The sequence below is a fragment of the Oncorhynchus masou genome, chromosome 30, assembly GCF_036934945.1.
Source record: "Oncorhynchus masou masou isolate Uvic2021 chromosome 30, UVic_Omas_1.1, whole genome shotgun sequence".
NCBI classification, from domain to species: domain Eukaryota; kingdom Metazoa; phylum Chordata; class Actinopteri; order Salmoniformes; family Salmonidae; genus Oncorhynchus; species Oncorhynchus masou.
In genome coordinates, this window is record NC_088241.1 from 44,174,049 (window position 1) to 44,198,979 (window position 24,931).

General features: G+C 44.9%; 1 protein-coding gene across 3 annotated transcripts in view; it reads right to left on the minus strand.

Annotated features, from left to right (window-relative positions):
• LOC135522644 (partitioning defective 3 homolog) overlaps positions 1-24,931 on the minus strand; it is a 581,006-nt gene that overhangs the window by 21,263 nt on the left and 534,812 nt on the right. The gene's annotated exons all lie outside the window — the stretch shown is intronic.

The window sequence follows — 24,931 nt, forward strand, 5'->3', positions numbered from 1 at the left end:
CCCCCCATCCATTCATACTGTATAGTACATTTGGCATAGAGAAAAAGACCCTTGTGAACCATTGTGTGTGATCCATGTTCCTTTTAGACTGGGAGAAGAGCCTATATTATTGGTCTTTATGGGGTAGTGTCGTCATTAAACAGTGCTGCTGTTGGAGACTTGTATGCATCCCTTTCATTACTGGCTTTCAGAGGCCTGATAATAGGAACCAATACTCCCCCCTCAGTTAATCATCCTGTCAATAGGAACCAATACTCCCCCCTCAGTTAATCATCCTGTCAATAGGAACCAATACTCCCCCCTCAGTTAATCATCCTGTCAATAGGAACCAATACTCTCCCCTCAGTTAATCATCCTGTCAATAGGAACCAACTCTCCCCTCCGTTAATCAGCCTGTCAATAGGAACCAATACTCCCCCCTCAGTTAATCAGCCTGTCAATAGGAACCAACTCTCCCCTCCGTTAATCAGCCTGTCAATAGGAACCAATACTCCCCCCTCAGTTAATCAGCCTGTCAATAGGAACCAACTCTCCCCTCCGTTAATCAGCCTGTCAATAGGAACCAATACTCCCCCCTCAGTTAATCAGCCTGTCAATAGGAACCAACTCTCCCCTCCGTTAATCAGCCTGTCAATAGGAACCAATACTCTCCCCTCCGTTAATCAGCCTGTCAATAGGAACCAATACTCTCCCCTCCGTTAATCATCCTGTCAATAGGAACCAACTCTCCCCTCCGATAATCATCCTGTCAATAGGAACCAATACTCTCCCCTCCGTTAATCATCCTGTCAATAGGAACCAATACTCTCCCCTCCGTTAATCAGCCTGTCAATAGGAACCAATACTCCCCCCTCAGTTAATCAGCCTGTCAATAGGAACCAATACTCTCCCCTCAGTTAATCATCCTGTCAATAGGAACCAACTCTCCCCTCCGTTAATCAGCCTGTCAATAGGAACCAATACTCCCCCCTCAGTTAATCAGCCTGTCAATAGGAACCAATACTCTCCCCTCAGTTAATCAGCCTGTCAATAGGAACCAACTCTCCCCTCCGTTAATCAGCCTGTCAATAGGAACCAATACTCCCCCCTCAGTTAATCATCCTGTCAATAGGAACCAACTCTCCCCTCAGTTAATCATCCTGTCAATAGGAACCAATACTCTCCCCTCCGTTAATCAGCCTGTCAATAGGAACCAATACTCCCCCCTCAGTTAATCAGCCTGTCAATAGGAACCAATGCTCTCCCCTCAGTTAATCATCCTGTCAATAGGAACCAACTCTCCCCTCAGTTAATCATCCTGTCAATAGGAACCAATACTCTCCCCTCCGTTAATCAGCCTGTCAATAGGAACCAATACTCCCCCCTCCGTTAATCAGCCTGTCAATGGGAACCAATACTCTCCCCTCCGTTAATCAGCCTGTCAATAGGAACCAACTCTCCCCTCCGATAATCAGCCTGTCAATAGGAACCAATACTCTCCCCTCCGTTAATCAGCCTGTCAATAGGAACCAACTCTCCCCTCCGTTAATCAGCCTGTCAATAGGAACCAATACTCTCCCCTCCGTTAATCATCCTGTCAATAGGAACCAATACTCTCCCCTCCGTTAATCAGCCTGTCAATAGGAACCAATACTCTCCCCTCCGTTAATCATCCTGTCAATAGGAACCAACTCTCCCCTCCGTTAATCATCCTGTCAATAGGAACCAACTCTCCCCTCCGTTAATCAGCCTGTCAATAGGAACCAACTCTCCCCTCCGTTAATCAGCCTGTCAATAGGAACCAATACTCTCCCCTCCGTTAATCATCCTGTCAATAGGAACCAACTCTCCCCTCCGTTAATCATCCTGTCAATAGGAACCAACTCTCCCCTCCGTTAATCAGCCTGTCAATAGGAAAAATACTCTCCCCTCCGTTAATCAGCCTGTCAATAGGAACCAATACTCTCCCCTCAGTTAATCAGCCTGTCAATAGGAACCAATACTCCCCCCTCAGTTAATCATCCTGTCAATAGGAACCAACTCTCCCCTCCGTTAATCAGCCTGTCAATAGGAACCAATACTCTCCCCTCAGTTAATCAGCCTGTCAATAGGAACCAACTCTCCCCTCCGTTAATCAGCCTGTCAATAGGAACCAATACTCCCCCCTCAGTTAATCATCCTGTCAATAGGAACCAACTCTCCCCTCCGTTAATCAGCCTGTCAATAGGAACCAACTCTCCCCTCCGTTAATCAGCCTGTCAATAGGAACCAACTCTCCCCTCCGTTAATCAGCCTGTCAATAGGAACCAATACTCTCCCCTCCGTTAATCAGCCTGTCAATAGGAACCAACTCTCCCCTCCGTTAATCAGCCTGCCAATAGGAACCAATACTCTCCCCTCCGTTAATCAGCCTGTCAATAGGAAAAATACTCTCCCCTCCGTTAATCAGCCTGTCAATAGGAACCAATACTCTCCCCTCCGTTAATCAGCCTGTCAATAGGAACCAACTCTCCCCTCCGTTAATCAGCCTGTCAATAGGAACCAATACTCCCCCCTCAGTTAATCATCCTGTCAATAGGAACCAACTCTCCCCTCCGTTAATCAGCCTGTCAATAGGAACCAACTCTCCCCTCCGTTAATCAGCCTGTCAATAGGAACCAATACTCTCCCCTCCGTTAATCAGCCTGTCAATAGGAACTAATACTCTCCCCTCCGTTAATCATCCTGTCAATAGGAACCAACTCTCCCCTCCGTTAATCAGCCTGTCAATAGGAACCAATACTCCCCCCTCTGTTAATCAGCCTGTCAATAGGAACCAATACTCTCCCCTCAGTTAATCAGCCTGTCAATAGGAACCAATACTCTACCCTCAGTTAATCAGCCTGTCAATAGGAACCAATACTCTCCCCTCAGTTAATCAGCCTGTCAATAGGAACCAATACTCTCCCCTCTGTTAATCAGCCTGTCAATAGGAACCAATACTCTCCCCTCAGTTAATCAGCCTGTCAATAGGAACCAATGCTCTCCCCTCAGTTAATCATCCTGTCAAAAGGAACCAATACTCTCCCCTCCGTTAATCAGCCTGTCAATAGGAACCAATACTCCCCCCTCAGTTAATCAGCCTGTCAATAGGAACCAATACTCCCCCCTCTGTTAATCAGCCTGTCAATAGGAACCAATACTCTCCCCTCCGTTAATCAGCCTGTCAATAGGAACCAATACTCCCCCCTCTGTTAATCAGCCTGTCAATAGGAACCAATACTCTCCCCTCCGTTAATCAGCCTGTCAATAGGAACCAATACTCTCCCCTCCATTAATCAGCCTGTCGATAGGAACCAATACTCTCCCCTCTGTTAATCAGCCTGTCAATAGGAACCAATACTCTCCCCTCCTTTAATCAGCCTGTCAATAGGAACCAATACTCTCCCCTCTGTTAATCAGCCTGTCAATAGGAACCAATACTCTCCCCTCTGTTAATCAGCCTGTCAATAGGAACCAATACTCTCCCCTCTGTTAATCAGCCTGTCAATAGGAACCAATACTCTCCCCTCTGTTAATCAGCCTGTCAATAGGAACCAATACTCTACCCTCCTTTAATCAGCCTGTCAATAGGAACCAATACTCTAACCTCAGTTAATCAGCATGTCAATAGGAACCAATACTCTCCCCTCCGTTAATCAGCCTGCCAATAGGAACCAATACTCTCCCCTCTGTTAATCAGCCTGTCAATAGGAACCAATACTCTCCCCTCTGTTAATCAGCCTGTCAATAGGAACCAATACTCTCCCCTCCGTTTTTTTATTTATTTTTATTTCACCTTTATTTAACCAGGTAGGCTAGTTGAGAACAAGGTCTCATTTACAACTGCGACCTGGTCATAATAAAGCATAGCAGTGTGAACAGACAACACAGAGTTACACATGGAGTAAACAATTAACAAGTCAATAACACAGTACAAAAAAAGGGGAGTCTATATACAATGTGTGCAAAAGGCATGAGGAGGTAGGCGAATAATTACAATATTGCAGATTAACACTGGAGTGATAAATGATCATGTACAGGTAGAGATATTGGTGTGCAAAAGAGCAGAAAAGTAAATAAATAAAAACTGTGGGGATGAGGTAGGTGAAAATGGGTGGGCTATTTACCAATAGATTATGTAAAGCTGCAGCGATCGGTTAGCTGCTCAGATAGCTGATGTTTGAAGTTGGTGAGGGAGATAAAGGTCTCCAACTTCAGCGATTTTTGCAATTCGTTCCAGTCACAGGCAGCAGAGTACTGGAACGAAAGGCGGCCGAATGAGGTGTTGGCTTTAGGGATGATCAGTGAGATACACCTGCTGGAGCGCGTGCTACGGATGGGTGTTGCCATCGTGACCAGTGAACTGAGATAAGGCGGAGCTTTACCTAGCATGGCCTTGTAGACGACCTGGAGCCAGTGGGTCTTGCGACGAATATGTAGCGAGGGCCAGCCGACTAGAGCATACAAGTCGCAGTGGTGAGTAGTATAAGGTGCTTTAGTGACAAAACGGATGGCACTGTGATAAACTGCTTCCAGTTTGCTCAGAAGAGTGTTGGAAGCAATTTTGTAGATGACATCGCCGAAGTCGAGGATCGGTAGGATAGTCAGTTTTACTAGGGTAAGCTTGGCAGCGTGAGTGAAGGAGGCTTTGTTACGGAATAGAAAGCCGACTCTTGATTTGATTTTCGATTGGAGATGTTTGATATGGGTCTGGAAGGAGAGTTTGCAGTCTAGCCAGACACCTAGGTACTTATAGGTGTCCACATATTCAAGGTCGGAACCATCCAGTGTGGTGATGCTAGTCGGGCATGCGGGTGCAGGCAGCGATCGGTTGAAAAGCATGCATTTGGTTTTACTAGCGTTTAAGAGCAGTTGGAGGCCACGGAAGGAGTGTTGTATGGCATTGAAGCTCGTTTGGAGGTTAGATAGCACAGTGTCCAATGACGGGCCGAAAGTGTATAGAATGGTGTCGTCTGCGTAGAGGTGGATCAGGGAATCGCCCGCAGCAAGAGCAACATCATTGATATATACAGAGAAAAGAGTCGGCCCGAGAATTGAACACTGTGGCACCCCCATAGAGACTGCCAGAGGACCGGACAGCATGCCCTCCGATTTGACACACTGAACTCTGTCTGCAAAGTAATTGGTGAACCAGGCAAGGCAGTCATCCGAAAAACCGAGGCTACTGGGTCTGCCGATAAGAATATGGTGATTGACAGAGTCGAAAGCCTTGGCAAGGTCGATGAAGACGGCTGCACAGTACTGTCTTTTATCGATGGCGGTTATGATGTCGTTTAGTACCTTGAGTGTGGCTGAGGTGCACCCGTGACCGGCTCGGAAACCAGATTGCATAGCGGAGAAGGTACGGTGGGATTCGAGATGGTCAGTGACCTGTTTGTTGACTTGGCTTTCGAAGACCTTAGATAAGCAAGGCAGAATGGATATAGGTCTGTAACAGTTTGGGTCCAGGGTGTCTCCCCCTTTGAAGAGGGGGATGACTGCGGCAGCTTTCCAATCCTTGGGGATCTCAGACGATATGAAAGAGAGGTTGAACAGGCTGGTAATAGGGGTTGCGACAATGGCGGCGGATAGTTTCAGAAATAGAGGGTCCAGATTGTCAAGCCCAGCTGATTTATACGGGTCCAGGTTTTGCAGCTCTTTCAGAAAATCTGCTATCTGGATTTGGGTAAAGGAGAACCTTGAGAGGCTTGGGCGAGGAGCTGCGGGGGGGCCGGAGCTGTTGGTCGAGGTTGGAGTAGCAAGGCGGAAGGCATGGCCAGCCGTTGAGAAATGCTTGTTGAAGTTTTCAATAATCATGGATTTGTCGGTGGTGACCGTGTTCCCTAGCCTCAGTGCAGTGGGCAGCTGGGAGGAGGTGCTCTTGTTCTCCATGGACTTCACAGTGTCCCAGAACTTTTGGAGTTGGAGCTACAGGATGCAAACTTCTGCCTGAAGAAGCTGGCCTTAGCTTTCCTGACTGACTGCGTGTATTGGTTCCTGACTTCCCTGAACAGTTGCATATCGCGGGGACTGTTCGATGCTATTGCAGTCCGCCACAGGATGTTTTTGTGCTGGTCGAGGGCAGTCAGGTCTGGAGTGAACCAAGGGCTGTATCTGTTCTTAGTTCTGCATCTTTTGAACGGAGCATGCTTATCTAAAATGGTGAGGAAGTTACTCTTAAAGAATGACCAGGCATCCTCAACTGACGGGATGAGGTCAATGTCCTTCCAGGGTACCCGGGCCAGGTCGATTAGAAAGGCCTGCTCACAGAAGTGTTTTAGGGAGCGTTTGACAGTGATGAGGGGTGGTCGTTTGACTGCGGCACCGTAGCGGATACAGGCAATGAGGCAGTGTTCGCTGAGATCCTGATTGAAGACAGCGGAGGTGTATTTGGAGGGCCAGTTGGTCAGGATGACGTCTATGAGGGTGCCCTTGCTTACAGAGTTAGGGTTGTACCTGGTTGGTTCCTTGATGATTTGTGTGAGATTGAGGGCATCTAGCTTAGATTGTAGGACTGCCGGGGTGTTAAGCATATCCCAGTTTAGGTCACCTAACAGAACAAACTCTGAAGCTAGATGGGGGGCAATCAATTCACAAATGGTGTCCAGGGCACAGCTGGGAGCTGAGGGGGGTCGGTAGCAGGCGGCAACAGTGAGCGACTTATTTCTGGAGAGAGTAATTTTCAGAATTAGTAGTTCGAACTGTTTGGGTATGGACCTGGAAAGTGTGACATTACTTTGCAGGCTATCTCTGCAGTAGACTGCAACTCCTCCCCCTTTGGCAGTTCTATCTTGACGGAAGATGTTATAGTTGGGTATGGAAATCTCTGAATTTTTGGTGGCCTTCCTGAGCCAGGATTCAGACACGGCAAGGACATCAGGGTTAGCAGAGTGTGCTAAAGCAGTGAGTAAAGCAAACTTAGGGAGAAGGCTTCTGATGTTGACATGCATGAAACCAAGGCTTTTTCGATCACAGAAGTCAACAAATGAGGGTGCCTGGGGACATGCAGGGCCTGGGTTTACCTCCACATCACCCGCGGAACAGAGAAGGAGTAGTATGAGGGTGAGGTTTTATCTCTAGACATGCTGGTTGTAATGGGTGAGGTCACCGCATATGTGGGAGGTGGGACAAAGGAGGTATCAGGGGTATGAGGAGTGGGAAAAGGGGCTCCATTGTGAACTAAAACAATGATAACTAACCTGAGCAACAGTATACAAGGCATATTGACAATTGAGAGAGACATACAGCGAGGCATACAGTAATCACAGGTGTTGAACTGGGAAAGCTAGCTAAAACAGTGGGTGAAACAACAGCTAATCAGCTAGCATAACAACAGCAGGTAAAATGGCAGGTAAAATGGCATTGACTAGGCAACGAGGCCGACAGATAAAACAAACAAGAAGAATGGAGTACCGTGATTAATGGACAGTCCAGCGTGCATCAGCTATGTAGCCAAGTGATCAGAGTCCATGGGGCAGGGGGGCTGGACTGGCGAGTGTTATCCAGGTTAAAAAACTAACAATGACTAAATAGCTTGTAGCTAGCTTGTAGCTAGTTAGCTGGTTAGCTGGTTAGCTTCTGGAGGTTCTTGAGCGTTAATCAGCCTGTCAATAGGAACCAATACTCTCCCCTCTGTTAATCAGCCTGTCAATAGGAACCAATACTCTCCCCTCCGTTAATCAGCCTGTCAAAAGGAACCAATACTCTCCCCTCAGTTAATCAGCCTGTCAATAGGAACCAATAGTCTCCCCTCTGTTAATCAGCCTGTCAATAGGAACCAATACTCTCCCCTCCGTTAATCAGCCTGTCAATAGGAACCAATACTCTAACCTCAGTTAATCAGCCTGTCAATAGGAACCAATACTCTCCCCTCCGTTAATCAGCCTGTCAAAAGGAACCAATACTCTCCCCTCTGTTAATCAGCCTGTCAATAGGAACCAATACTCTCCCCTCTGTTAATCAGCCTGTCAATAGGAACCAATACTCTCCCCTCCGTTAATCAGCCTGTCAAAAGGAACCAATACTCTCCCCTCAGTTAATCAGCCTGTCAATAGGAACCAATAGTCTCCCCTCTGTTAATCAGCCTGTCAATAGGAACCAATACTCTCCCCTCCGTTAATCAGCCTGTCAATAGGAACCAATACTCTCCCCTCCGTTAATCAGCCTGTCAATAGGAACCAATACTCTCCCCTCAGTTAATCAGCCTGTCAATAGGAACCAATACTCTCCCCTCCGTTAATCAGCCTGTCAATAGGAACCAATACTCTCCCCTCAGTTAATCAGCCTGTCAATAGGAACCAATAGTCTCCCCTCTGTTAATCAGCCTGTCAATAGGAACCAATACTCTCCCCTCCGTTAATCAGCCTGTCAATAGGAACCAATACTCTCCCCTCCGTTAATCAGCCTGTCAATAGGAACCAATACTCTCCCCTCCGTTAATCAGCCTGTCAATAGGAACAAATACTCTCCCCTCCGTTAGTCAGCTTGTCAATAATAATCCATGATCTCCCCTGTTAATCAGCCTCTCCTTTTATCTCCACCAACAGGGTCTGACACTAGGGATAATTATGATAAGACAACCAGCTTGATAATAGGGCCCGGTTTATACATTCCATAGAGGAGAGGGGGGTTGAGGTTGGAGACGGTTAGGGGAAGGGGGGGGAGAAAGAGAGAGATGGAGGGGAGGGAGAACCAGCGAAAAAGGAACAGATGGAAAGTGAGAGAGGCAGAGAGAGAGGGAACAGAGGGAGAGCAAGGGAAGAGACAGAATAAGAGAAGGAAAAGAAAGGGAGGCAAGGAAGAAAAACTAGAGAAGAGCAGCTAGGGGCACTTAAGATGGACGTTGGTTTGACACCGTAGCTGTCAAGCTGTCACGCTGTCGTCCCCACTCCGCTCCAAGGTGGCAATTACAGGTGGTACACTAGTAGAAGACCTGATTGCTCATTTAAACCCAGAGGATCCTGAAGTACAATTAGGCCCATAATTGCAGATTACAGCAATCACATCCTTCTGATGATAATGGCTACTAGGACGCAGTGCCAATCAGCCTTCATTAAAACACAGCTAAATAGCACCTCATAAAGGCTGAATTGAATTGGATGTATGCACCCTGCTGCAGTACAAGCAAGCCGTCTTGCTTGAAAGTGGAAACGCTTTCAATCTCTCTGTTGTTCCACACAACCGTTAAAATCAATTGTATTAGTTATACCCCATTTGATGCTCATGGTTTTATGTGTATGGATGCTGGTGTGAGCATACATTATGTTCATCTGTATGGATGAAGGGTATTAAAATGGATCATTGGCCGGTGATGTTTAATGCCTTTAGGCTGGGGTACAATGCTGCTAACAGGCCCTCCTTTCCACTTCTCTATCCAGTACAAGACAGGCCGACACTTTGCATTTCTGTTTAATTTAAATTACAAAACAGTTTATTATTTTCATATACAATTTGCCAATCAAATTCTACCTCACGCAGACTAGCAAGTTATCCGAGTCATTGCTGAGGTGTACATTTCCAATATAATTGACTTGTGAGATTTGACTACTGTTATGAATAGGATTCTGTTTTCTCAAACTACCGGTAGCTACTGCACAATCAACACTGTAGCATTGGTAACACATTATCGTTACCTAGCTAAGACAAAACAGAGTTAAGAAAAAAATGTTATTTTCTGTGTATTCTACATAGCCAATGAAAGGGTGTTTGTTTCTTTGTATAGAACCTCCATGTATTGACAACTATCTACATACTTCCATTATGCTCCTATCTGTTCCTTTTCATCAGACTGTTTACTGATGGAACAACACAATCAAACCATGATGGGCAGTCCCTGTGGTGTTACTGTCACACAGTGGGCCTCAGCTGCAGTCAGACACGCACGGTTAAAAGCGCGAAACCGGTGGAGAAGGGGAAAACAACACATCTGCAAACAAAATTAATTTCACCATTTAGTTCCTGTAAAAACCTGTGATGACACATTATCTGGGTGTTGACGTGCGTAGCTAGCTGCCACCCTTGCCTGTAGCATGTGAGGAAGCATAACAGATTCTCAATGGTGGAAATGGTGGGAGGGAGTAGATCTGGGTTCAACTAGTATTTGTTTTATTCCAAATACTTCAGCTGGGCTTGACTGAGATTGCCTGGAGCAATTTAACCAAAGACATAGTCTCTACAAGTGCATACCCCACCCCTCTTGCACTCCAGGTAGGCTCAATCAAATGCTCACAGTATTTGATCAAAAAAAAAAATACTAATTGAACCCAAGTTTGAAAGGGAGGTTGATATGCAAACGCAAACACACATTATGCTTTTAGGTTAATCCTCCTATACCCCACATAAAAAAAGGTTACAGACATTGACTGACTCTGCATGTAATATGCTTGCTTACTTACTCTGAGAGCAAGCTGGGACCCCGCACCAGGGCCACAACCTGGGCCATAAACCATCCTACACAACAACATCTTCACTTAGTCTGACCTCCCCCGTCCCTCCCCCACCTTCAGTGTTAATTCAGTGAAAATTGAGAACTATGGCCCTTTATTATCACTGACTTCATGTCGGCTGAGAGGGGTGAGAGAGAGGAAGAGGAAAGGAGGGAGAGGAGCGGGGCAGAGTTGAGACAAGATCAAAAGGCAAATTAAAAAATGGCAGTATGTAACTTTAATACATTTCAAAGCGTTGAGAAATGGAAATTGGAAGCACGGAATGGAGGCTGCTGTTAGTATGGGAGGGATAGAATGAGTGGTGAATTTGTCAAGGCAGTTCAAAGGGTCTATATGCAATCTAGATTATCTTAAGGGCTTCTCCTGTTCACCCCCCACCCACATCCACCATCCTCATATCCACCATCCATGGTTCAAAGATTCTTGGAGGACACTATGTGAATCTTGAGTACAACGATATTAAAATGCAGGGTTAATCCCTGGTACTGGGGGGGAGGCAGTTATCAGTGGCTAGGCGAGCTAATGTCCACAGCAGCAGCCAACAAGTGTGTGTATGTGTGTGTGTGTGTGCGTGGGTGGGTGGGTGTGTGGGTATATGCCTATATGCACGTGCCCTTTCCTCAGAAAGAAGATGGATTCAGCCATTGGCTGGGACTCAGTCTGAATGATTCAGCCCCTCCACAGTCAATTAGTCAGCATGATCGTTGCTGTTCGCTGCCATCCACATCAGGTGTCCTTGCTTTACAAATAACCCTCTGTCTGCATCCTAAATGGTACTCTATTCACTAAATTGTGCACTACTTTTGACCAGAGCCCAATGGGTAGTAGTGCACTAAATAAGGAATAGAGCGTCATTTGGGACGTATACAATGTCTGTAATGGCTTTCTATGAAACAAGAGCTCTCACAAAGAATAACCTGCCAGCCATTTGCGTCAGTTGACTGTCCTGGCAATTAGGATGAATGTGCCGTCCGGTGGACGGTAGAGCTGTTTGGAGGAATATGAATGAGCAAGGATGGAGGGAACTGTTACCAGAAGGCCTGTGTTTATGCATTGTGGAAAAGGTTGCAGGTTTTGTAACTTGTATGCCTCATGTGGATGTGTGTGTGTGTGTGCGTATGTGTCTCTCTCTCAATACTTGACGTGGTATAGTCACTCTTCACCATCTGTTTCCCAGTTATTCTACCATTGAATGAATGGAAAATAGACCAACTGGTGAATCACCAATGAAATAGCAGGGGAGATCAATTAAATATCCATGTGGCACAGTCTTTACCCTGCCTACGGACTTCATTCACTCCAGTACAATGAGACTCACTCAACATCTGTCTGTGTGTTCCTTTAGCTGAAAGGTCAGAGCGAGGCCTGCATCTAGCTCTCTCTCTTTAGCCCTATCTAAAAAAAAGAGAGCAGGCAGGTTGACATGCACACACACCAACTCCTCACACATTTCCTTTCTCTCGCACTCTCTTTCTTGCTGTTCAATAAAGCTACTCTGCTGCATACTTTACCGCCCAGCGAAAGCTGTTTCTCAGCAGAAAAAGTATGTATTTGGGAATATGCACATACTAAAGAGACCACTGTTATCACACACGAGTAGCAAAACGCAGACAGACAGGGATAGATAGAGTCACAACAGAGTGGTTATTACAGTGCATGGGATGAAACAGCTTTGTTTTATTTTTAAGCATATTCACTGTGACAGAGAGAGACAGAGAGCGAGAAAGAGAGCGAGAGAGGGGGAGAGAGAGAGGGAGCGAGAGGGAGTGAAAGGGAGAGAGAGATGCTTGCAGATGCCTTTCTCTATGAGGTGACCCACAGACACAGGATTGGTATGTTATGGTTGAGGTTAGTCCTATACGGTGCTTAGTCGAGTAAAAGTGATCCTTTGATCTGGGAGGATTTGTCAGCTGCCAGACGGACATAATATAATGGTAGGTTTAGGTTAGATGCAATCTTCCCATAAACCCCTGCCAGTGTTAGGATCAAAGATGGTGGATAAATTAAGATCAGACATTTTTGTGAAGTCTCATGATCTGACGAAAAACAGCTCTCGCTCTGCCACCTTTCAACGCAGATGCGGAAGTGCAACATGTGCATCGGCACATGTGGTGGATTGAGACGCATCCAATGCATTGAGACGCATCCAATGCAACAAAAAAACACATTTCTGTATATATTACTTAGCTTGATGCACCGGTGACTGGATTAAGGGTTCATTTTTGTTCATTGGATTTGGTTAGTTTTGCTCCAACATTCCCTCCAACATCAGTTATTTTTAAGTCTTGATTCCAATAGTTGAAAAATCAAAATGTTGTGATATTAAACTTTGAATTTGCATATATTTGAAATAACTTTACAATGGTCAGTACAAAATTACTTTTTAATTCTGTAATAGAAATACATGCATTTACTGTTACCAAGTTATTTATGGTTTCTGTTCCAATGTATCGGCAAATTCTGAAAAGCTATCCAAGAATTGTTCCATAGGGTTGTGTTTCATGGAGTGATATTGGTTCTTGTAGAATGCATTTAATTTTCTTCCATATTGTTATAGTGTTCTTAACCAGGAAGTTGTTCATGCTCTTAGCTGTATCCTTTGAAAATAGACAGGTGAAAAGATTATTATGTGCATCTTCAATACATGTACGTGTCCATTGTTCCTCTTTAGTGCATTTAACTACGTATATGCCTCAAGTAAAAGCATTAGGCAGTGAGTTGATACAACTCCAAGTCTGGAAGGTTAAAACCACCCTCCGACTTGGGAAGACATAAAAATGTTATTTGCTCATATAAAGTTTGCTTTGACCGAGTATACTTTTTTTTAAAGAATGTCTTCGGCGGGGTAATAAATTACCGAAAAGAAATATTGACTTTCATTGAACCTGCAATAAACAGCGAGTGGGGTGTCTCGCTTCCTCTTCCATCTCTGGTGTAACACTCCCAAGGGTCCTATTGGGTCCTAAATTGGACTGGCATAGTACTGTAGAAGTCCTGAAAGATGCCTGTTTGATAAGGAACCGCCCGGAGATTCAACACTTTAAAAATATACTAAACTGTTGGTTCTAGGGCTATATATAATATGACTTTAAATCACAGAGGCTGTTATTCCTTATCTGATCCTATGTACTATTGAACATCTATCTAAAATATCAGACTGATCTGATTTCTGGCACAGACCTCAATATCTATATACAACAGAGACTTGCATTAGCCTTCAGCCATATTGCATCAATCCAAAGCTTAACTCATATTTATTCCACATCCCTGCAGACTTTCATTCATTTTCAAAGCCGCTGTATTGGTTGTGAAGACGGGGCAGGATTTCGTTAGACGACAGATCTACAGAGACGTAGAAGGAAAGATTAAATCAGTAGCATAACTGCTGGTCATTTCAGAGACATTTTTCCATTTTTTCCTTTTTATACTCTTCAAAGGAAATCAATGCATATCAGCCGATCTGTCTGAGTTTGGCGGCAATCAAATTTCATGTGACTGACCCTGTATGACTATCACACATGCTCTCTCTGCACCTCCCACTATTCAATCTATTCCTCTCTCTCTCGCTCCTCCCCTCCAACTATCTCTCTACCCTCCAACTCTCTCTTTTTCCCCTCCAACTTTCTCTCCCCTCCATCTCTCTCTTTGAATATCAGCCAGTGTGTTGGCCTCATGCTTCCCCAGCCCAGCTCAGCAGCTCATCCAGGCCAGTGAGTAACAGCTGCAACCTGCCTGGACAGACAAAGGGTTATTACAGGCGATAATACCCGGGATTTGTGAAAAAGTGACTTCATCCATGTACCAATGTCACTGATGTGCCGACACAGTTCGCAGCCCTCTGCACCCTACCCCACTCCTGCTGAGAACTATTCCTCTATCAGTCCTAGGCTATGTCCCAAATCGCAGCCTATTCCCTATTTAGTGCACTACTTTAAACCAGGGCCGATAAGGTTCTTGTCAAAAGTAGTGCACTGCCTAGGGAATAGGGTGCCATTTGAGACAAAGTCCTACTAAAGGTGATGGCAGGGTGGGGGGTGTGTGTTGGGTGAGGGCTGGTTGGTGGTAGGGGGGCTTATCACCCCTTTGGGCTACACAGTAGCCTGTATAGCCCATGTGGAGAGGGACCTAAGAGGCCGCCCACAAAAGTGCCTGCATGGACCAGCAGCGTGACTGGGGAGCGTGGCGGTCTGATTAGCGAGGGTAAGAGGGTATGATAGGGAGTGGGGTCGTTTGGAAGGGGGTGAGGCTCAGCGCCCCATGTGTGCATGTGCCTGGGCTCGGGTCCTATTGTGAGGCCAGAAGAAACGCCTCGCCATGGGGGACCCGGTGGAGAGCTGGAGGGCCCTCATCAAGAATAAAGAGCAGATAGGGATAAAGGAAAGAAACGGGGGATCAGGGAGAGCACAGTCACCCCAAGACCCTCACAGAGACATAGGCCTATGCACCTGCACAGTGCACCCACACACAATCAAAAGGCACATATGGACCAGTACCCTTCTGTTTCTCCCCCCTGCCCACTTTCATCAGGACTAGGGCTGTCCCCATGACACACATCGTTAAAAAAATAACCCTTTCTTTATTTTAGCCAATCCCTATCTCTCTCTCTCTCTAATATACACTCTCTCTTTCTCTCTGAAGGGGGACTGTCAGCCTGTGAAAGCGTACGAGGGAAACAGAGTTACAGCTGTCTTGTTGGGATGAGAACATTTCCTACGCCCTCTGTGCAATGTCCACTTGTCACACTGGCATGTTGTAAATCCCTGTGTAAAGGGACTAAGACCGAACAGAACAGAAACAGCTTTTGTCTCCAAGTGTGTGTCCTTTGTGGCAGCTGCCCCTACCAAAGTGACTGAACAATAAAAATATCCCTGTAGAAAGAGAACAGGCGTCACCTCTTATAGCAAGAGGATGTGCAACGCTTAAGTGATAATGCCCTCGAAGCCGGTGTTTGGAGGATATTTCATCCTTCCACAAGATATAGTCCCGACACAAATCAAGGGTTGCTACCCAAGATGGCTGGTCGTTTGTTCTACCGGTAGACGCGACCCAGTCATTCAGTCTTTTTGTCCTGTATCTATAGAGGCGACCCAGTCGTTCGTTCTATATGTTCCATTGTTATACTGGCTGGCAATGTTCTTATCCATTGCTTGCTAGCTATCCAACTACAGGTAATGTACAGACAAGTCAAAAAGTGCATCCAGAACTGCATTTGCATTCGTTTAAGCTGTTTTCTAGTGACATTTATCTGGATACATCCATAACAATGAGCTAATGAGGCGTGATTCCGCCTGGCATAGAAAATGTGCTTACTCATCAGGACACTGTTGTTCAGAGGAGCTAGCCAATAACACAGCAAATACAATCACTTCAAACTGAAGCTGGAAAGACTGCAAACTAGCTGCACTTCGTGTTAAAGACCTCTTCATCACGGTTGACAACTCCACAATGTCGGATGGGTGCAAAGAACATTGGCGTGACTCTGGACAACGCCCTGTCATTCTCTGCAAACATCAAAGCAATGACCCGCTCCTGCAAGTTCATGCTCTACAACATCCGTAGAGTACGACTCTACCTCATACAGGAAACGCCACAGGTCCTAATCCAGGCACTTGTTCTCTCCCGTCTGGATTACTGCAACTCGCTGTTGGCTGGGTTCCCCGCTTGTGCCATCAAACCCCAGCAACTTATCCAGAACGCAGCAGCCCGCCTGGTTTTCAACCTTCCCAAGTTCTCTCATGTCACCGCGCTCCTCCGCACACTCCACTGGCATCCATCCAGTACAAACCATGGTGCTTACCTACGGAATAGGAAGAGAAATTGCCCCTTCCTACCTTCAGGCTATGCTCAAACCCTACACTCCAACCCGAGCCCTCCGTTCTGCCATCTCAGGCCTTATAGCCCTTCCACCCCTACGGGAGGGCAGCTCCAAACTTTTCTCTGTCCTGGCACCCCAATGGTGAAACCAGCTTCCCCCTGAAGCTAGGACAACAGTCCCTGTCCGTCTTCTGAAAAGATCTGAAACATTCCCTTTTAAACAATCCTCCTCCTCACCTCAGCGCCCCCCCCCTCAAAAATAAATAACTAAAAATAAACACTCAACCAGCACTTGCACTTTATTCTAATCTCCACTGTTGAAAACAAATGTTAGTCTAAAATAAATGTGCGATAAAGTCTAGATTATTTTTATAGTGGAGATCAAGTTTATAAATTGCTTGGCTGGGATGATGAGATAGTGGATGGCGCAGTCAGATAGAACAGAGTAAATAGACATTTTAATATCATTGCCGGTGGTAACTTGTGGAATAGACACCGGCTGGAACGCAGTTTTAACCAATCAGCATTCAGGATTAGACCCACCCGTTGCATAATTGTGGACAGAAGGCTAAATGAGACCTTGACACAGTTCCAGAATGTCAGCTGGACCGTTCCGGTAAGAGAATAAGACATTCAGCAGATCCAGTCTGGATCTCGATCAATTATTTAACTCACCCTGCCAACATCTCATAACATCACCACTGATTCAGCCTAAAGGACATGTAGGACTAGATTCACTTCACTGTCCATTTGATGTAGAAGCTTCTCTCTCACAAAAAAGTTTCAGAGAAACTTTGAAAGGCCTTGTTCTGTTACAGTTGTTGATATCACGCTAACCTCAAGGTACAGCAAGTACATCCGATATGAAAAAAAGGTGAGAATTTCTCTGAAGCATGACAATGAAGGTTCAGTACATAAACTGGTCTGAGATCAGTAAGTGGTGCACAACATACTGCTCAAAGTCAACAGCATGTGTATGTGTTCTAAGAAAATCCATTCCCTGTCATTCAGTTAGTTAAAGATACACTCTCAAACCTTTGTATCATTTCAGGCAGTAGTTTTTAAAGTGGTGCTCACGAGCCATAACGGGTCCCCGTTTTTTGTGCACAACATCATCCATTTTGTGTACAACATCATCCATTTTGTGTGATATGTTCCAAATCCAATTTGTGCAATATGTTAGGATCCTGTATCTTTCACCTCATTCATTTCAGTATGTCTATATCAATACAATACACTGTAACTAAATTAGAATCTATTTGACAGCAGAGTTCTCTGAAAACAGAAAAATCACGTGTTAAATGAAATCATGAGTGTTAAATGACATTGTGTGTGTTAAATGAAATTGTGTGTGTTAAGTGAAATTGTGTGTGTTAAATGGAATCGTGTTTGTTAAATGAAATCGCGTGTGTTAAATGACATCACGTGTGTTAAATGAAATCATGTGTGTTAAATGACATCACGTGTGTTAAATGACATCACATGTGTTAAATGAAATCATGTGTGTTAAATGAAATCATGTGTGTTAAATGAAATCATGTGTTAAATGAAATCATGTGTGTTAATTGAAAATGCCATGGATCTAAAAAGAAACGTAGCTATTCTTAGACCGAAATTGCATATTCGAATTGTTGTTGGGAAAGACGATTATACCACCTTACGAGTACAGAGTGCGTCCGAAAAGCATTGCAAAGCAAAGCAAGAAATTAAAATGGATGGAATTGCTTCATACAAGATAACTTTCTGAACAGCCAACACCAGCAACTTTTCCTGAACTTTATTTCACTGGCAAAAGAAGTGAGTCATGAAGAGAGTATAGAGTAGACTAGAGCCCATGACTGACAGCTGAGTCCTCTAGAAAGAGAAAGATGAACTTTGATGTTAAGCACTGTAATCCAGCACTATTGATCGTGAGGCACCCTAACTCTGAGAGAATAGATGAGACCGCGTCAGGAGTGTGTAATGTATTCACAGCACCATATGCAGGGCTTGGAGCTCAGAGCTGGGCTCTCTGCTGACGCTTTCTGGGCTTTGAGACACAACTCTCTCTCTCTCTCTGCATGCAAATGATCAGGAAATACTAATCACACAAAGAATCAGAGGGTCTGCACACAGGCGTGCACACACACACGCAAGCACGCACACACACACGCACGCACGCACGCACGCACACACGCACGCACGCACGCACGCACGCACGCACGCACGCACGCACGCACGCACACACACACACACACACACACACACACACACACACACACACACACACACACACACACACACACACACACACACACACACACGCAAGCACGCACACACACACACACACACACACACACACACACACACACACACACACACACACACACACACACGCTCCCAAGAGTCATGACTATCTGTCTGATGAAACATATGCTCTTGATATATAATAGCTATATGTGGTGTGGTAGTAAGGGCATCTAATAAATGCTTCCAATATGGGGTCAGGAGAGATACAGTGGCAAATACATAAGGTGTGAAGGCTTCTGGGAGATGTGTTCACCTAAAAAGGCCTCAGCTCAGTTTTTATGAGGCCATCAGGCTTTCAAGACTGGTTTTATGAGATATCAGCTAACCTGACACTCTAAAGGCTACAGGGAAAGTGAGCATATATAAGCTGCTTAGGCCTTCTGTATAACACCAGATGCTATTAAACTGCTTTATAGAGATGACTACCCAAATACCTGATCTAAGGACTGAAAAACAGACATGTTCTTAAATGATTCTTCTTCAGCTCGGTTCCCTGGAGAACTCTTGCCCGATAAAGACCCTTTGAGTTAAGTGTGGGGTTCTTGGCGTGGCATCTACGGTTCTTCAGAATTCTAAAGGGTTCTTGAAATGTATGGAAGCCTGCAGATGTGTCCCTTTCATAGCACACAGCTACTTTGCAAGTGTTAAATAGTGTAGATTTTTCAGTGAAACATTTCTAGTGTTGAGTCAAGTGTTAAAATGACACCATAAAGATTTAAATTAACACTCAGTGGTGTAAAAGAACGCCTGTGTTGGTGTTAATAATCAGAGTTGAACCAAAACCACGGCCGTCATTATCATATTTCCCAGCATGCTCTATTGCAGGTTTATTTTTACAATTGTTTGTTTCAATATCTATGTTTTTGCATGTATATTGACTGATTCATTAATCTTATGCTACTCAAATATAAATAACTTAAACTATCTTGGAATAGTTAAAAAAGTGTAAGTTTAAGATAGTGCCATATCTTCGTCTTCCCAACCCTGGCAGTCATTCTGAAAGCAGGTTGTGGGGGAATAAAAATTCAAAATGTTGGATATCACCACTCTGGCTGCATTCCAATAGGAATTACACATCACTTTGCAAGCCATCATACTGTGACTTGCAGGTCTGAAGTGGTCTCTAAACTATGAGTTTTAGGCCACTATATTAGGTATTAGGACACTGTAACTAGGCCTTCAAAAGAAAGCCTTATGAAATATGTGTTATATCGTCTTAGAGAATTGAATTTAAATGACAACGTCTTTACTTAGGATCTCACTTTTCTGGTTTTGGACTTTTGTATGGTTCTTCAGAGAACCTAAAATGCTTCTCCTATGGCATTGCTCTCTAGAACCGTATTTGGTTCCAACTTTATTATTATTTTTAAGAGTGTATAGGTGAGTCATTGCACTAACGCTAGCTAGCATTAGCTTGCGAAACGACTTATGACTTCCTTTATACTGGATACAAACATAAAAATGGTATCCACAATTTCATCTGACTCTGGGGGAGTAGATTAAAGGCCCTCATTGTCAAAATCCCTAAGTATCCCTTTAAGATGGTGAAATGAAAAGTCACCACCATCGCAGGTTGTGGTAAATACCACTCAACAGCAGCACACTAGAGACAGAAGGAGAAGTTTCCGGAAGGTTGGCTAGGCAACCATCAGCACTTAGACAATGAGGAGCCGAGAGGATCTAGCGGCAAGTCTGGATGCCTGGAACGCCTGGCGTGTGTGTGTGTGTGTGTGTGTGTGTGTGTGTGTGTGTGTGTGTGTGTGTGTGTGTGTGTGTGTGTGTGTGTGTGTGTGTGTGTGTGTGTGTGTGTGTGTGTGTGTGTGTGTGGATGCCATGAGCACCGAGGACGAAACAGGATGCCAAGTTTTGCTGAAGTTTTAACTGCTTGCAAAATGAGAGAGCGTAAACTCAGGAGAAAGAGGGATCGGGCCAAGCTAATGGCTTTAGCAAGCTGTAACGAGAGGAAGAGAAGCAATTGGGGCTGAGAATAGAGGAGAGAAGAAAGGAGTTGGTTTCAGCAGGTCCTTCAAGTTCCTTGGCTCCTAGGCGCCCTTGGTTTCGTCCTCCCTTGGTTTCTTCCTTCCTTGGTTTCTTCCTTCCTTGGTTTCTTGGTCGCAGCCCATATTCATCTCAGAGGAAATGACCTCTCGAGAGCTTCTCTACCTCCAACGCGGCACCCTTGCCAGGTCTGTCTGCGCTCAGCTCACCACACAGCTGCTTGACCCTCTATTAACTCACAACTTCGCCAGACAGTGTAAATTTCCCTTTACTGCAGACGCCGCGCCCGATGTTTCACTATTTCATCCTTCAGCTGTTCTCTCCTTCTCTCCTTTCTGGAACTCTGGAATGCCCGCCTGCCGGTTGGCAGCTCATTTGAGAAACACAAATGTGTTGAATCCAGTAGTGCCATCGTTACAGTAGCAGAAAAGCAGGGACAGGATGGGGGAATGAAGAATTCTGAGTGGGAGTTCATTACTAAAAGGAATACCTGGGATGGTAATTATTTCCTTTCTGTGTTAATGGAGAATGTGCTGCCTTGCTCCTTAGTGAAGCCAACAAGCATATGAAATACATGCCAGTCTCTCTTTAGCCTCATCTCACATTTCAAGAGGTTTGCAATTTTACCTTCTGATGCAGACCAACGAATGGGGAATGAGATTTAGATTGTCTGAATCTGGTTCTCTAGAGTATGCGCGAGGCCATCTTTCACTGCCAGGGCCACATAATCAGACTGCTCGTATCCCAAATAGCACCCTATTCCCTATATAGTGCACTACTTTTTGACCAGGACCAATAGGGCTCTGGCCAAAAGTAGTGCACTATGAAGTGAATGAGTGCCATTTGGGTCGAAGCTAAGAATAATCAGACTGACGAAGCAATTATAGTGCACTTAATGCAAAGAGATCAGATGGGAGATTTGCATGTGAAAGGATGGAAGTGTCCACTCGAGGCTACGAGAGTATGCATGCATTTGACCTCGCACTCAATGGCTCTCTGGCAAAGCCTATACTGAACCACCAGAGAAATAGGCCGGGAGTCACTAGCGCCCTACCAGCGGAATTAAAGCTATTGGATTTAAAATGGGCCTAAGTGATGGTATGTTGCCATACATTACTTACAGTATATGAAAAGAAATGTAATATTATTTGACATCTGGTGTATGATTTACTATGGGAGGATTTCTGGCTATTTTGGACGGCTTATCCATCTAGGTGCCTTTCTAGCCATATATCCCAGCTCCATCCCAAATGCCACCCTATTCCCTATATAGGGAATGGGTGCCATTTTTGGGATGCAACCCCCATTTACAGTCCCATTATCAGGCCTAATAAGCTGAGCAGATATCCTGCCGTCTGTTAGTGTAGTGGCTACGCCACAGGTCTCTGCCTGGCTGGCTGCCTGCCTGGCCGGGCTCTCAGCTCTCCAAGGCCTGTACCTGTAAAGTATCTAATTTACTCCACCACAAATTCATACAGCGCAGACATTCAGTTCCCCAAATGTCAATGGCTGCCGCCAGGAGCCGCAAGGAGCAGTGAATTATTCAGAATTCCAGGCTCCCCTATATTACTCCATTACCCATCTTACCCTGCATACCCCGCCGACACACACACACACACACACACGCACGAGCACGCACGAGCACGCACACACACACACACACACACACACACACACACACACACACACACACACACACACACACACACACACACACACACACACACACACACACACTCTCTCCATCAGCCCTATACTTCCACGCGCTCCTCCTCGCCCCCTACTGCTAGCGCCACATCCTCACATTCATTATTAAAGAGAGGCACCCCACCAGGACATCAGTCAGTCAGAGCCAGGCCAGGGCTGGGGCCACTTTAAACAATAACAATATTGATAGTGGGAGTAATAAAGCAGAATTAAAAAGATGGATCCCAATGATTTTGCTCACGGCACAGCTGGTCCCAGGACCTAAGTGCCCTGAGGGAGGGGTGGGGTGGGGAGGGTGGGTGGTAAGAGTCCCGGAGAGAGGAGAGGGAAGGAGGGGAGGGGGTGGGGTGGGTGTTGAGAGGTACTGGGGAGAGGAGGTTAGCTGAAGATTGGAGGAGAGAAGACGAGGGGGTGGTGAGAGTCCTGCGGAGAGGAGGGAAAGAGAGATAGGAGGAGAGCAGTCACCCCCTCCTCCTCCTGGCAAGCACTCCACTGACGACCCCCCCCCATTATTGAATTAGGCCCATAGCCCTCTTATGGGACCCAGTAAGATGGAAGAGGGAGGGGTCAAAGGTCACAACCCCTGGTAATGGCCACACTGTGGGGCAGAGCAGAAAAAGCCTCCAAGGCGGGGGCATCATTTCAATTACGTTATCAATGTTGTGTAGTAATCAATAGGCAGGTCAGAAGGTTGGCAGATTGCTACAGACAGATGGGAGGAGTCATAGTGTTAAAGAAGAATCTGAGTCAAAAGGACAATAATCCATTTCTGTCTGTTTTTCAGACAATGCTTGCATTTATTGATATCCTATCCATATCCATAAAAATAACATGAGAGTGAAGTCGCTAAGCAGATGGCATCTTATATAGAGCGTGAATGAACAGGCCTGATTCGGTTAGATTAAAACAAATATATATATCTGACACCTTTCATGTTGCCTAATTTCAGTCAAATGTAACATAGCCTATTTACATGTAGTTTTACACGTCCATTGTAAAAATTAAAAATACATTTTATACATGTATATATATATTACCACTATCTTCCTTCAACCTCTGTGCCTTACATATGTTAATATCTCTTTACCCCTGACCTCCACATTCAAGCAGTCATTATCAAACCACTGTGACAAAATGTTCAGCAGTCACAGCCGTGATCTATGGCCACAGCTCCTTTCTGCTCTAATGATGTCATATCGACGGGTTTAAACTCCTAGAGATGGGTCGGCGACCCAAATGGCACCATATTCCCTATATAGTGCACAGCCCTATTGGCCCTGGTCAAAAATAGTGCACTACATAGGGAATAGGAGGGCCATTTGGGACACATGCCATGGTTAAGAGACAATGAGCCTGGCTGGGACTGACTCAGACTGTCACTAGGGTTAATGCCAGAGCACATCCATCATCTCACATCAGCAATCAATCAATCACACAGTAACTGACAGACAGGACCTCTAGATTACATGTCTCTACTATGATTATTAGCTCAATTACCTTGAGCTCTATGTGACCGTCATCCTAAACAGCCTCATTCACAGTCAACAAAGAGGCCATGAAAAGGCCATCACCATCAGAATAAATAAGGTCTGGAATTAATTGAGTTAAAAAATATATATCCTATTTGAGTAGGATAATGAGACTGGATAGATAGGAGCATACAGCATGTTTTTAAAACAAAATAGTTCATTTGCATGTGTTATTTCTTAATTGTACCTTTATTTAACTAGGCAAGTCAGTTAAGAACAAATTCTTAATTTCAATGACGGCCTAGGAACAGTGGGTTAACTGCCTTGTTCAGGGGCAGAACAACAGATTTGTACCTTGTCAGCTCGGGGATTTGATCTTTCAACCTTTTGGTTACTAGTCCTACACTTACCACTGGGTAAGTACCTTTCAATGTTTTGGGGTCACTTAGAAGTGTCCTTGTTTTTGAAAGAAAAGAAAAAATGTTTTTGTCCATTAAAATAACATCAAGTTGATCAGAAATACAGTGTAGACAGTGTTAATGTTGTAAATGACTATTGTAGCTGGAAACGGCTGATCTTTAATGGAACATCTACATAGACATACAGAGGCCCATTATCAGCAGCCATCACTCCTGTGTTCCAATGGCACATTGTGTTAGCTAGTTTATAATGTTTAAAGTCTAATTGATCATTAGAAAACCCTTTTGCAAATATGTTAGCACAGCTGAAAACTGTTGTCCTGATTAAAGAAGCAATAAAAATTGCCTTCTTTAGACTAGTTGAGTAACTGGAGCATCAGCATTTGTGGGTTCGATTACAGGCTCAAAATGGCCAGAAACGAAGACCTGTCTTCTGAAACTTGTCCGTCTATTCTTGTTCTGAGAAATTAAGGCTATTCCATGTGAGAAATTGTCAAGAAACTGAAGATCTCTTACAATGCTGTGTACAGAACAGATCAAACTGGCTCTAACCAGAATAGAAAGAGGAGTGGGAGGCCCCGGTGCACACCTGACCAAGAAGACAAGTACATTAGAGTGTCTAGTTTGAGAAACAGACGCTTCAAAAGTCCCCAACTGTCAGCTTCATTAAATAGTACCTGCAAAACACCAGTCTCAACGTCAACAGTGAAGAGGCGACTCCGGGATGCTGGCCTTCTCTGCAGAGTTGCAAAGAAAAAGCCATATCTCAAACTGGCCAATAAAAAGAAAA